This window comes from Pithys albifrons, chromosome 24 (assembly GCF_047495875.1).
Source record: "Pithys albifrons albifrons isolate INPA30051 chromosome 24, PitAlb_v1, whole genome shotgun sequence".
In the NCBI taxonomy this organism is placed as follows: domain Eukaryota; kingdom Metazoa; phylum Chordata; class Aves; order Passeriformes; family Thamnophilidae; genus Pithys; species Pithys albifrons.
Window position 1 is genome coordinate 6,568,917 of NC_092481.1, and position 12,439 is coordinate 6,581,355.

General features: G+C 55.7%; 1 protein-coding gene across 1 annotated transcript in view; it reads right to left on the reverse strand.

The window, feature by feature from the left end:
- PTP4A2 (protein tyrosine phosphatase 4A2) overlaps positions 1 to 10,769 on the reverse strand; it is a 32,406-nt gene extending 21,637 nt beyond the window's left edge. The window contains exon 1 of the mRNA XM_071576764.1: positions 10,625 to 10,769. The gene's annotated coding sequence lies outside the window, so the exon portion shown is untranslated. The remainder of the gene's footprint in view (positions 1 to 10,624) is intronic.
- Between the last annotated feature and the right edge of the window lie 1,670 nt (positions 10,770 to 12,439).

Sequence of the window (12,439 nt, forward strand, 5' to 3'; positions counted from 1 at the left end):
CAAAAAGAGTCTTTTTTCAGGCAAGTATTGCCCTGTTTCAACTCCTTTAGAACAGACACTACACCTGTAAAACTTGATGCAAGAAAAGTCAATTTTTCAGGCAAATATTGCCCTGTTTCAGCTCCTTTAGAACACACAATACACCTGCAGAACTTGATGCAAGAAAAGTCAATTTTTGATGCAAGAAAAGCCAATTTTTGATGCAAGAAAAGCCAATTTTTGATGCAAGAAAAGCCAATTTTTGATGCAAGAAAAGCCAATTTTTGATGCAAGAAAAGCCAATTTTTGATGCAAGAAAAGCCAATTTTTGATGCAAGAAAAGTCTTTTTCCAGGCAAATATTGCCCCGTTTCACCCCCACTTGAACACAGAGTCCAGCCCTGGGTTACAGAATGGCCTCCAGATTGGTCTCTGAGGACCCAAAAAGGTGATTTAAATACAAATATCTTGGCAGAGGAGATCAGAACACGGATCCAGAGGCTCCCAGCACTCCCAGGGACTGAGGGGAGCAGCTGTTCAGTCACATTTCAACAAATCCTTAAACATTTTCCTTCTCAGCACCAAGACCTGGGTTGGCAGAGCCTCATCCTGTGCTATTTTTGCACTGGGATTGTACCAGACCAGGTCATTCTGGATTCACTTCTCCCTCCCTCCCTGCAGCAAATCAGAGGGAATCCCAACCCAGTTATTTTCAAGGGCTGTTGTACAAACAGTTTGCCAAGAAATGCCACATTCCAAGGGTTAAATATGGCAGGAAAGTCACCACCTCCAGCTCTGCTCTGGCATCTGCTGGGGCTGCCCTTGGCCCAGAACAGGAATGGCTCCATCCCCCAGGAACACTCCTGCAGCATTTAATTAGCTAATTGCTGAGGGGTGATTAAAAGTGCAAAGCACTGTGTTTAAACCTGAAAAGTTATTTCCAGAAGGACAAGAAGTTTGTGCAGCACACAAGTCTAATTTTGAAGGTTTGGGTACTGATATAATCCCTTCCTCCTGTGACTGCTGAAGTTGAAAAAGGAAAACCAGGTCCCCAATCCAGAAAATAAAAACCAGGGAAAATCCCACTGTCCAAAACTTCTGATCTCCCCAAGTAAATAGTTCCACATTTCCCTGTGTTATCAAGGAAATTTGCACCTCACAGCCCCAAGGGAACCGAGGGACAATAAACCAGGACTGTGGAGAGCAGAAAACAAGGAGTCATTTTTTCAGCCAATTAACCTCCAACTTTTTATGCTCAGAAAGTGAGACAGGACATGGAGGGAAACCAGAAAGTTACACCGTGTTTTATGTGGCTGGCCTGGAAAGGGAGGGGGAACATCCAGCACTCCACAGGAACAGGAAGCAGGGGAGGAGGGAAAGCAGAGACAGCACAGACAGCCAAGCCATGGACATCCCTGATCTGCCTGGGAGCAGCTCCTGCTTCTCAGGGAATGGGCACCAATCAAGGTGTTTATCTGCACAAGCAGGTGGGACACTCTGCACCCACCGACACACTAATTGGAGGGTTAATTAAAGTTCTAACTGAACACACCCAGAGCTCCCCTCACACCACCAGAGCCTGACCCGAGGCCAATCCCAGAATGTCTCAAAATCCCAAGGAGGTGCAGGAATATGCTGGAAGCACAAGCAAGGGGCAGTCCTGTTAACCAGCATAAATTAATTGGGGTAATAACTAATTAGGAGAGAGCAGTGACATGAGGTCCTAACTTGAGAGAAGCTTCACGTGGGATTGCTCTGAGCAAAAAGCCAAAACACCCTCAATATTCATCTCCTGTTTGGGGCTGTCCTGAATTAGAGACTCCACTCCCTGCTCTGTGCTGAGCCCACACCAGCCCAGGGACTAAGGGAAAACAAGGAATGACTCCAGGAGGAATTCCCAGTCCCACCCTCTCCCTCCAAACCGCAGGGAGAGGGAAACAGCTCGGAACAGCTGCAGCTTCCAGGGCTTGCAGAACACGGATCCCCCTGCAAAGGTCACTGGGCTGCCCTTTGCAAACCCCCCGGCACAGGATGCACAGCACAGGCTGCTAATGTGTCACTTGGAGGATTCCTCTGGGGCTCTGCAGGCCAGGACTCTCCAGGAATGCTGTTCCTGGCAGTGGGAACCCACCCTCAGCACTAACAATCCAGGAGCTGCTGGATTTGTCTCTGTTCCCTCTTCCATAAAACCTCATTCTTGTGCCTTGCACGTGAAATCAGCACCATAAGTGGGTGCCATGAAAAATGCCACCCTGGCACTGCTGTGCCCCAGCCAGGCCTTTCCTGACACTCTGTCCACATCGGGTTTCAGTGCCCCACTGAGCAACACTCCATCCTCACCCTGCCACAACTCCCCATTTCACCAGGAGCCCAAAGTGTTTTCAAAGAACTCACAGACCTGACACTGCCCAAACTCCCCATTTCACCTGGAGCTCGAGGGGTTTTCAAAGAACTCAAAGACCTGACACTGCCCAAACATCCAATTTCACCTGGAGCATGAGAGGTTTTCAGAGTCAAAGGTTCACAGACCTGACACTGCCCAAACTCCCCATTACATCTGGAGCTCAAGGGATTTTCAGAGTCAAATATTCACAGACTTGACACTGCCCAAACATCCCATTACATCTGGAGCATGAGGGGTTTTCAGAGCCAAAGATTCAGGGACCTGACCCTGCCCAAACTCCCCATTTCACCTGGAGCATGAGAGGTTTCCAGAGTGAAAGAATACACAGACCTTTCACTGATAAATCTCCCCATTTCACCTGGAGAATGAGGGGTTTTCAAAGAACTCAAAGACCTCCAAAACCTTTAAAACAGTGGAAACACTGCCTAAAGAATCATAAATCATAATCATAGACTGGATTGGGTTGGAAAAGACCTCTGAGATCAGCAAGTCCAACCCTTGATCCAACCCCACTGTGATCACCAGCCCAGGGCACTCTGTGCCCTGGGCTGGTGATCACAGTAGGGTTGGGTCAAGACATGGTTGGATCAAGACATGGTGGATTCTCCCAGTGGGGTTGGATCAAGACATGGTGGATTCTCCCAGTGGGGTTGGATCAAGACATGGTAGATTCTCACTCAGTGCCACATCCACAGAATCACAGAATGGATTGGGTTGGAAAAGACCTCCCAGATCATCAAGTCCAACCCTTGGTCCAACTCCAGTCCCTTTACCAGATCATGGCACTCAGTGCCACGGCCAAGCTCAGCTGAAAAACCTCCAGGGATGGGGAATCCACCCCCTCTCTGGGCAGCCCATTCCAATCCCTGAGCACTCTCTCTGCAAAGAATTTTTTTCTCATCTCCAACTTCAATTTCCCCTGGCAGAGCTTGAGCCCATCGTGCCCCCTTGTCCTATTGCTGAGTGCCTGGGAGAAGAGACCAACCCCCAGCTGGCCAGAACTTCCCTTCAGGCAGTTCCAGACAGTGCTGAGGTCACCTCTGAGCCTCCTCTTCTCCAGGCTGAACACCCCCAGCTCCCTCAGCCTCTCCCCACAGCACTTGTGCTCCAGTTCCTTCTCCAGCCTCGTTGCTCTTCTCAGTTGGGTTGGAAAAGACCTCTGAGATCATCAACCCTTGATCCAACCCCACTGTGATCACCAGCCCAGGGCACTGAGTGCCCTGGGCTGGTGATCACAGTAGGGTTGGATCAAGACATGGTGGATTCTCCCAGTGGGGTTGGATCAAGACATGGTGGATTCTCCCAGTGGGGTTGGATCAAGACATGGTGGATTCTCCCAGTGGGGTTGGATCAAGACATGGTGGATTCTCCCAGTGGGGTTGGATCAAGACCTGGTGGGTTCTCCCAGTGGGGTTGGATCAAGACATGGTTGATTCTCCCAGTGGGGTTGGATCAAGACATGGTTGATTCTCCCAGTGGGGTTGGATCAAGACATGGTGGATTCTCACTCAGTGGGGTTGGATCAAGACATGGTGGATTCTCACTCAGTGCCACATCCACAGAATCACAGAATGGATTGGGTTGGAAAAGCCCTCCAAGATCATCAGGTCCAACTCCAGTCCCTTTACCAGATCATGGCACTCAGTGCCACGGCCAAGCTCAGTTTCAAACCCTCCAGGGATGGGGAATCCACCCCCTCTCTGGGCAGCCCATTCCAATCCCTGAGCACTCTCTCTGCAAAGGATTTTTTTTCTGATAGAAGAAGCAGCAAAGAACCATCTTTTCTAAGCTATCCTCTCCCAGCAGAGAGAGAAAAGAACCTCTGGCAGTGAAGATTCTTGGCTGGAATCCCTGGACACTCTCTGGAGGAAGTTGGCTCAGAGTGACACGTGCCTGGAGAGGGGTGAGGTCAAACATTTCGCTGTTCCACCCTGTCCACCCCCGCGGTCAGAGGGAGGGAAGGGGCAGAGCTGCCTCCGGGCTCCCTCCCTCCCTCCTTCCCTCCCTGCTGACAACTCCTGGGGTGACTCACCCGTTTCCTTTCACACTAACCCAGGCACTCTGCAAACCCCACGGCAGATACCGATCTGCCCGAGCAAGAACAAACAAAAAAAAATCCAGATTAAAGAAGTCTCGAGTCACTTAAAAGCACCACGCCAGGAAAGGGTGAGAACCGAGCGAGGTGCTGAGTGTGGGAACGGCCCCGCAGCAGAGCTCGGGCTGAGCGTGCGCAGGGAAAGTTCGGCTGGAGCCCCAAATGGGGGTGAGGTCACAGCTCTTCAGCCACAGCTCATCACCCTGGAGACGTGGGAAGGGACCGGCCACTGCCCGAGCTCTCCAGAAAGGACTGAGAGCCTTTGTGCCTGTGCCCTGTGGGGAACAGAACCTGCTTTCCGTGTTAAAACGCTGATTTCTGACACAGGGGGTTGGACACACTCCCCACCCACCACTGGAGGTTTTAAAAGCCCTTCAAAGGGACTATTTGAATGTTATTTGCATTCCATGCCCGAAAAGTTTAGTTTCTAAAAGTGACTGAAGTTACCAAAAGTGACTGAAGTTACCAAAAATAATTCAAGTCACCAAAAGTGATTGAAGTCACCAAAAGTGATTGAAGTCACCAAAAGTGACTGAAGTCACCAAAAGTGACTGAAGTCACCAAAAATAATTCAAGTTACCAAAAGTGACTGAAGTCACCAAAAGTGATTGAAGTCACCAAAAGTGATTGAAGTCACCAAAAGTGACTGAAGTCACCAAAAGTGACTGAAGTCACCAAAAGTGACTGAAGTCACCAAAAGTGATTGAAGTCACCAAAAGTGACTGAAGTCACCAAAAGTGATTGAAGTCACCAAAAGTGATTGAAGTCACCAAAAGTGATTGAAGTCACCAAAAGTGATTGAAGTCATTAAAAGTGACTGAAGTCACCAAAAATAATTGAAGTCACCAAAAATAATTGAAGTCACCAAAAATAATTGAAGTCACCAAAAATAATTCAAGTTACCAAAAGTAATTGAAGTAACTAAAAGTGATTGAAGTTACCAAAAGTGACTGAAGTAATTAAAAGTGACTGAAGTCATTAAAAGTGACTGAAATCACCAAAAGTGAAGTCACCAAAAGTGACTGAAGTCATTAAAAGTGACTGAAGTTACCAAAAATAATTCAAGTCATCAAAAGTAATTGAAGTTACCAAAAATGATTGAAGTCAAAATCCAAAGGCCCTGCTGCAAAACAAGAAATTTAAGCTACTGTCCTGCTTAAGTCACAGAATTATATTTAAGTGAAATCAGAAATTACTGCAGACAACACTTCATGAATATGTGACACTGACAACCCACTGGAGTTGGCCAAGCTGGACCCACTGCTGGTTTCTGAAAACACAACAGCCAAATATTCTCACACTTTAAGATGAAATATCAAAAGCACCACCAGAACCCCATTAACAAGCCAAGCAGGACTTAAAAGCAGCTTCAGATCACACAGAAGTTGCAGAGTTGAATTATTTGCATCTTACTCATCTCACTTATTTGAGTCTGCCACAACCTCTGCTGGCAAAGTCCCCAGTGGGGAGCTGGCCCCTGTCCCTGCCCCTGTCTCCCTGCCCCTGTCTCCCTGCCCCTGTCTCCCTGCCCCTGTCCCTGCCCCTGCGTCCCTGTCCCGTCCCTGTGTCCCTGTCCCATCCCTGTGTCCCTGTCCCATCCCTGTGTCCCTGTCCCATCCCTGTGTCCCTGCCCCTGTCCCTGGGGTGACAGCTGAGCCTGGAGCTGCCTGATGGATGTCACTGCATGGCCACAAAGCCCCAATTGTTCAAGCCCACAGTCCATTCTCTGGGGCAGAGCTCGACTTTCAGAGTCAGAGACCAAGGAGAACTTCACTGCTCAGCACACACAGAGACACACCAGGGCAACCAAAGTGCCCCCAGCCCTGACCTGAACCCAGCCAGAAATCTGGAGCCTCGAGTGTTCCAACTGGGAAAGGATCCAGAGGTTTAAGACTCATTTATTCCCTCGGAATCAGCCAAATGAGCCATGAGATGATGGCAAAACCAACAGCCCCTACAGAGGTGTTTGATCCTCCTGTGATGCCCCCAGAGGGGCAGCTCTGCACTCACCTGCCCCCAGCAGAGCAACTGCCAGCCCAGACCCTGGAGCCTTCAGGGCTATTCCCAACATTCCCACCGAGCTGGTTTAAATCTCCCCCTGCCCAGCTCATCCAAGACACCAAACTCCACTGAGCTCCTCCTGTGCTGCTTCAACAACAGCCCATCCCTGACGTGCCTCCCCCCAGAAATGTTGTCAAAATACACAACCCACACACCAGTGACAATCCCAGAACGGTCTGGGTGGGAAGGGAACTGAAAGTTCACCCAGTTCCACCCCCTGCCATGGGCAGGGACACCTCCCACTGGCCCAGGGTGCTCCAGCCTGGCCTGGGACACTCCCAGGGATGGGGCAGCCACAGCTTTGCTGGGCCAGGGCCTGCCCACCCTCCCAGCCAGGAATTCCTTCCCAATATCCCACCCAGCCCTGCCCTCTGGCACTGGGAAGCCATTCCAAGTGTCCTGTCCCTCCCTGCTTTTGTACAAAGTCCCTTGCTGGCCCTGCACCATCTCAGGAGCTCCATGTCCAGCTGTGGATCATCCTCCTAAAGCAGGAACCTTCCCAGGGATCCTTCCCAGGGATCCTTCCCAGGGATCCTTCCCAGGGAGCCTTCCCAGGGAGCCTTCCCAGGGAGCCTTCCCAGGGAGCCTTCCCAGGGAGCCTTCCCAGGGAGCCTTCCCAGGGAGCCTTCCCAGGGAGCCTTCCCAGGGAGCCTTCCCAGGGAGCCTTCCCAGGGAGCCTTCCCAGGGAGCCTTCCCAGGGAGCCTTCCCAGGGAGCCTTCCCAGGGAGCCTTCCCAGGGAGCCTTCCCAGGGAGCCTTCCCAGGGAGCCTTCCCAGGGAGCCTTCCCAGGGAGCCTTCCCAGGGAGCCTTCCCAGGGAGCCTTCCCAGGGAGCCTTCCCAGGGAGCCTTCCCAGGGAGCCTTCCCAGGGAGCCTTCCCAGGGAGCCTTCCCAGGGAGCCTTCCCAGGAGCCTTCCCAGGAACCTTCCCAGGAACCTTCCCAGGAACCTTCCCAGGAACCTTCCCAGGAACCTTCCAGGAGCCTTCCCAGGAGCCTTCCCAGGAGCCTTCCAGGAGCCTTCCCAGGAGCCTTCCCAGGAGCCTTCCAGGAGCCTTCCCAGGGGCCTTCCAGGAGCCTTCCCGGGAGCCTTCCCAGGAACCTTCCCAGGAACCTTCCCAGGAACCTTCCCAGGAGCCTTCCAGGAGCCTTCCCAGGGGCCTTCCAGGAGCCTTCCCGGGAGCCTTCCCGGGAGCCTTCCCGGGGCCCAGGGATCTCCCAGCCCTCCGTGCCAGGCCCCAGCACAGGGCACTGCCACGGCATTCCAGGGGGCAAAGTCCAGGCAGGAGCCAGGGAAGCCCTGAGAGCTCAGCCCAGCCCTGCCCTGAGACAGGAACCACTCCTGTGGGGAAGAGAGGGAGGGATCTCTGCAGGGAACTAAACCTGGAGTCCCCCCTGAGGTTTATGAGATGTACACAAGGACATCACAACCAGCCCTGTGTCAGTTCCTGGCTGTGCATCCCCAGTCCTGCCTTAACTCTGACAGACCTTTCCAACAGCTGAGCTGATTAAATCCAAGTATTTCTACACGTTGAGTCACAAGCAGAGAGTTTTCTGGCTGCTGCTAGCGGTGGGTTTCTCTTTTTTTCCTCCTTTAAGCACTAACTGCAGTTCTGAGTCAGAGCCTGACTGGTTCGTTTGGGGAGTTTTGAGGCAAGTTTCCACTTACACAGGAGCCTTTAAAAGCCAACTCTGCCTTCCTCCTCCTCCTCCTCCTCCTGAAACCAGCGAGCAGAGGCTGCCCCGGGAGAGCACACAGACCTTGACTCACCACACCCAGAACCACCAGCCCCTTCCAGCCCCTTCCCTGTCCCAGCCACAGCCTCACCTGTGCTCCAGATCCCAAAGCTCAGCTCTCAGTTCCTCACCCACTGCCAGACATTCCCAAAAATTCCACCCCTCCCTGACTCAGACCTTCCTGCAGGTCACTCTCAGTCAGTGCCCTGGGCCACAGCACTGCCAGGATTCCTCTGCACTGGCAGAATTCCCCCTTTTCCAGCCCCAAATCCCACAGGGCAGCCCTTCATCCCGACAAACCGGCCCGGCCTTCTCAGCCCTGCCCCCCTTGTCAAACCCCAGGAAAACCAACCACATCCTGGACACCCTTCCCTTCCTGCTGCCCCCTCCAGCCTGAGAAACATCCCCCCAGTTTCTCCCAGCTCTTCCTCTCAAAAATCCTCCTCCTTTCACAGACCATCTCCAGCTTTCACACGAGGAAGGATCCCCCTCTCCCAAAAAAGAACAACTCTCTAGTTTTATCTCAAATTCTTCCTCCACCCACAAAATACCCTCCAAGTGCCCCCCAAATCAGGTACAACACCCCCCTCCACACCCCCCCGACCCCTCTGCACCTCTGCTTGTCCTCCCACTGGTTCAACCTGCAGGAAACACCCCCCAAAAAACACCCTCCCCCAAGGGGGGCTTGTCCTGCCTCCCCTAAACCCCCCCGGGGGTCCCCCTGTCCCAGCTGAGGGGGGACCCACACGGAGCTGGGGGTGGGAGTTGTGAGTCCCCCCCAAACCAGCCCCGTGGGCAGAGGGGACACCCCAACCCTGGCGAGTCAGAGCCACCGTCCCCAACCAGCCTTGGGGGTCCCCACAGGCACCCCCAAACCAGCCCCGTGGGCAGAGGGGACACCCCAACCCTGGCGAGTCAGAGCCACCGTCCCCAACCAGCCTTGGGGGTCCCCACAGGCATCCCCAAACCAGCCCCGTGGGCAGAGGGGACACCCCAACCCTGGCGAGTCAGAGCCACCGTCCCCAACCAGCCTTGGGGGTCCCCACAGGCACCCCCAAACCAGCCCCGTGGGAAGAGGGGACACCCCAACCCTGGCAAGTCAGAGCCACCGTCCCCAACCAGCCTTGGGGGTCCCCACAGGCACCCCCAAACCAGCCCCGTGGGCAGAGGGGACACCCCAACCCTGGCGAGTCAGAGCCACCGTCCCCAACCAGCCTTGGGGGTCCCCACAGGCACCCCCAAACCAGCCCCAAAGCAGGACAGAGACCCCACAGGCAACGAGAAGCCCCCCAACCTCCTCCTCACACCCAGGGAGCCCCCAAGGCCTGGGAGGATCCCCCAAACAAGCCCCACAGATGGAGAATTTCCTCCAGGGCAGGAAGGACTCCCCAGACTTGCCCAAACAGGCCCTCATAGAGCCCCAAAACCCCCCCAAAACTGGCCCCTCAGCCCAGAAAGAGCCTCCTGGACACCCTAAACCCCCCCAAAACAACCCCCTCAGTCCAGAGAGAACCTCCTGAACCCCCAAAACAGCCCCTGAACCCAGAGAAAGCAACAGGAACCCCAACACCCCCCAAAACAGCCACTCAGCCCACACAGAACTTCTTGAACCCCCCAAACAGCCCCTCAACCCACAGAGAGCCCCCTGAACCCCCCAAACCGCCCCCAAAACAGCCCCTCAACCCACAGAGAGACCCCTGAACCCCCCAAACCGCCCCCAAACAGCCCCTCAACCCACAGAGAGCCCCCTGAACCCCCCAAACAGCCCCTCAACCCACAGAGAGCCCCCTGAACCCCCCAAACCGCCCCCAAAACAGCCCCTCAACTCACAGAGAGCCCCCTGAACCCCCCAAACAGCCCCTCAACCCACACAGAGCCCCCTGAACCCCCCAAACAGCCCCTCAACCCACACAGAGCCCCCTGAACCCCCCAAACAGCCCCTCAACCCACACAGAGCCCCCTGAACCCCCCAAACAGCCCCTCAACCCACAGAGAGCCCCCTGAACCCCCCAAACAGCCCCTCAACCCACACAGAGCCCCCTGAACCCCCCAAACAGCCCCTCAACCGACGCAGAATCTTCTGACTCCCAAACCAGCCCCTCAGCCCACACAGAGCCTCGTGGACTCCCAAGAAACACCCCCCTGCAAAAACCCGACCCTTCAGAGCACAAAACAAGCCCCCAAAGCACCCGCAGGAACCTCAGGAGGCTTTACCAGAGCAGCGAACACCCCCCCACACCCCTCAACCCTCCCGAGCAACCACCACCAGGAACCACCAGGAACCACCACCCTGTTCTCCCGGAACGCTCCCAGCTTTCCCCCCCTGCTCGAAGCCCCGCCGTCGGGCGCTCACCCTGGGCATTGAGCGGGCCGGGGAGTGCCGGGGTCGGGGCTGGGGTCGGGGCAGGGGCTGCGCTGGGCCCGGTCCGGCCGGAGACACCGAGAGCCCGCGCGCCGCCTCACGGCTCCGAGCGCACAGGCCGCGCCCCCCCCGCCGCCCGCGCCGCCGTGGTACGGCCCGCCCCCCTCCCAGCACCCCCCCCTACCCCCCCCCGCGGGGCCCGGCATGGTACGGCCCGCCCGCACCCCCCCGCCCTGGGGCAGAGCGCTGGGCGCGACCATTGGCGGCGCGATGGGGGGGTGTGAGGGGGTTACGGGGTATGGCTGGAGAGCTCCGAGTGGGGAAGGGGCGCGTGGAGACGTCACAGTGCCCGCGAACGGGGCTCTTGTCGGTGATAGGACAAGGAGTAACAGAGAGAGAAAAAAACTGGGTTAGGTATTGGGAAGGAATTCCTCACTGTGAGGGTGGCCCAGGCTGCCCTGGGGGCTGTGTGTGCCCCAGCGCTGCCACTGTCAAACCCAGGCGGGATAACACCTTGATAACCTGGTATAGTAGGAGGTGCCCCCCCTTCTGTTGTACCCCGTGGTACAGCCCGTTTCCCCCCCGCCCCCGCTCGGGTATTGGTACGGCCCGGGGGCGGTTTGCTCCGCCCCTCCTGCCCTGAGCGGCCACTGAGCGCCCCCGGGCCCGCCTTGGTACGGCCCGCCCCCCCCGCCGCTGCCGCGCACTTGGACTGGCCCAGCGGCCCCACGTGCACGCGGAACGTTCCACGCCGGCAGCGCCCCCCGGCGCGAGGCCGCGGTGGTACAGCCCGACTCACACAGCGCCCCCCGCAACGGGCAGTGGTTCGGCCCGGCCGGGGCGCCCACCGGGAACGGGAACGGGAACGGGAACGGAGCTGGGATGGGGACCTGGAGCTGGGATGGGGACCTGGAGCTGCGATGGGAACCTGGAGCTGCGATGGGGACCTGGGGATGGGGATGGGGACCTGGGTCTGGATCTGGGATGGATCTGGATCTGCGACGGGGATCTGGAGCTGGGATGGGGACCTGGATCTGGACCTAGGGATGGATCTGGATCTGGGGATGGATCTGGGCCTGGACCTGGACCTGGATCTGGGATGGGAATCTGGATCTGGATCTAGGATGGGGATATGAATCTGGACCTGGATCTGGGCCAGGACCTGGACCTGGATCTGGGATGGGAATCTGGATCTGGATCTAGGATGGGGATATGAATCTGGACCTGGATCTGGGCCAGGACCTGGATCTGGACCTGGATCTGGGATGGAGATAAGAATCTGGACTTGAACTGGGACCTGGGCATGGATCTGGATCTGAGGATGTATCTGGATCAGAGGATGGATCTGGGTCTGGGCCGGTACCTGGATCTGGGACTGGGCTCAACTCCAATGGGCTGCTCTGATCTCTGCAGCTGTTCTGTATTTCCTTTTAACTAAACAAGTTACACCTTCAGGCCCCTGATCTTGACAGAGTTTCTGATTTATTTCTTAAAGTTCATCCTACACCTCCAGGGTTAAATCCCTCTCTGTCTCCAGCTCTGCAGGGTCAACAGAACTGACGTGATTGTTCCAATCCCCATCCCAACCCTGCCATGATTGTTCCAATCCCAATCCCAACCCTGCCATGATGGTTCCGGTTCCACTCCTGCCATGACGTTTCCCGCTCCCCATCCCACCCCTGCCATGACTTTCCCAATCCCAATCCCAACCCTGCCATGATTTTCCCCATCCCAGCCCTGCCATGACATTCCCAATCCCCATCCCCATCCCACCCCTCCCATGACGTTCCCGCTCCCCATCCCACC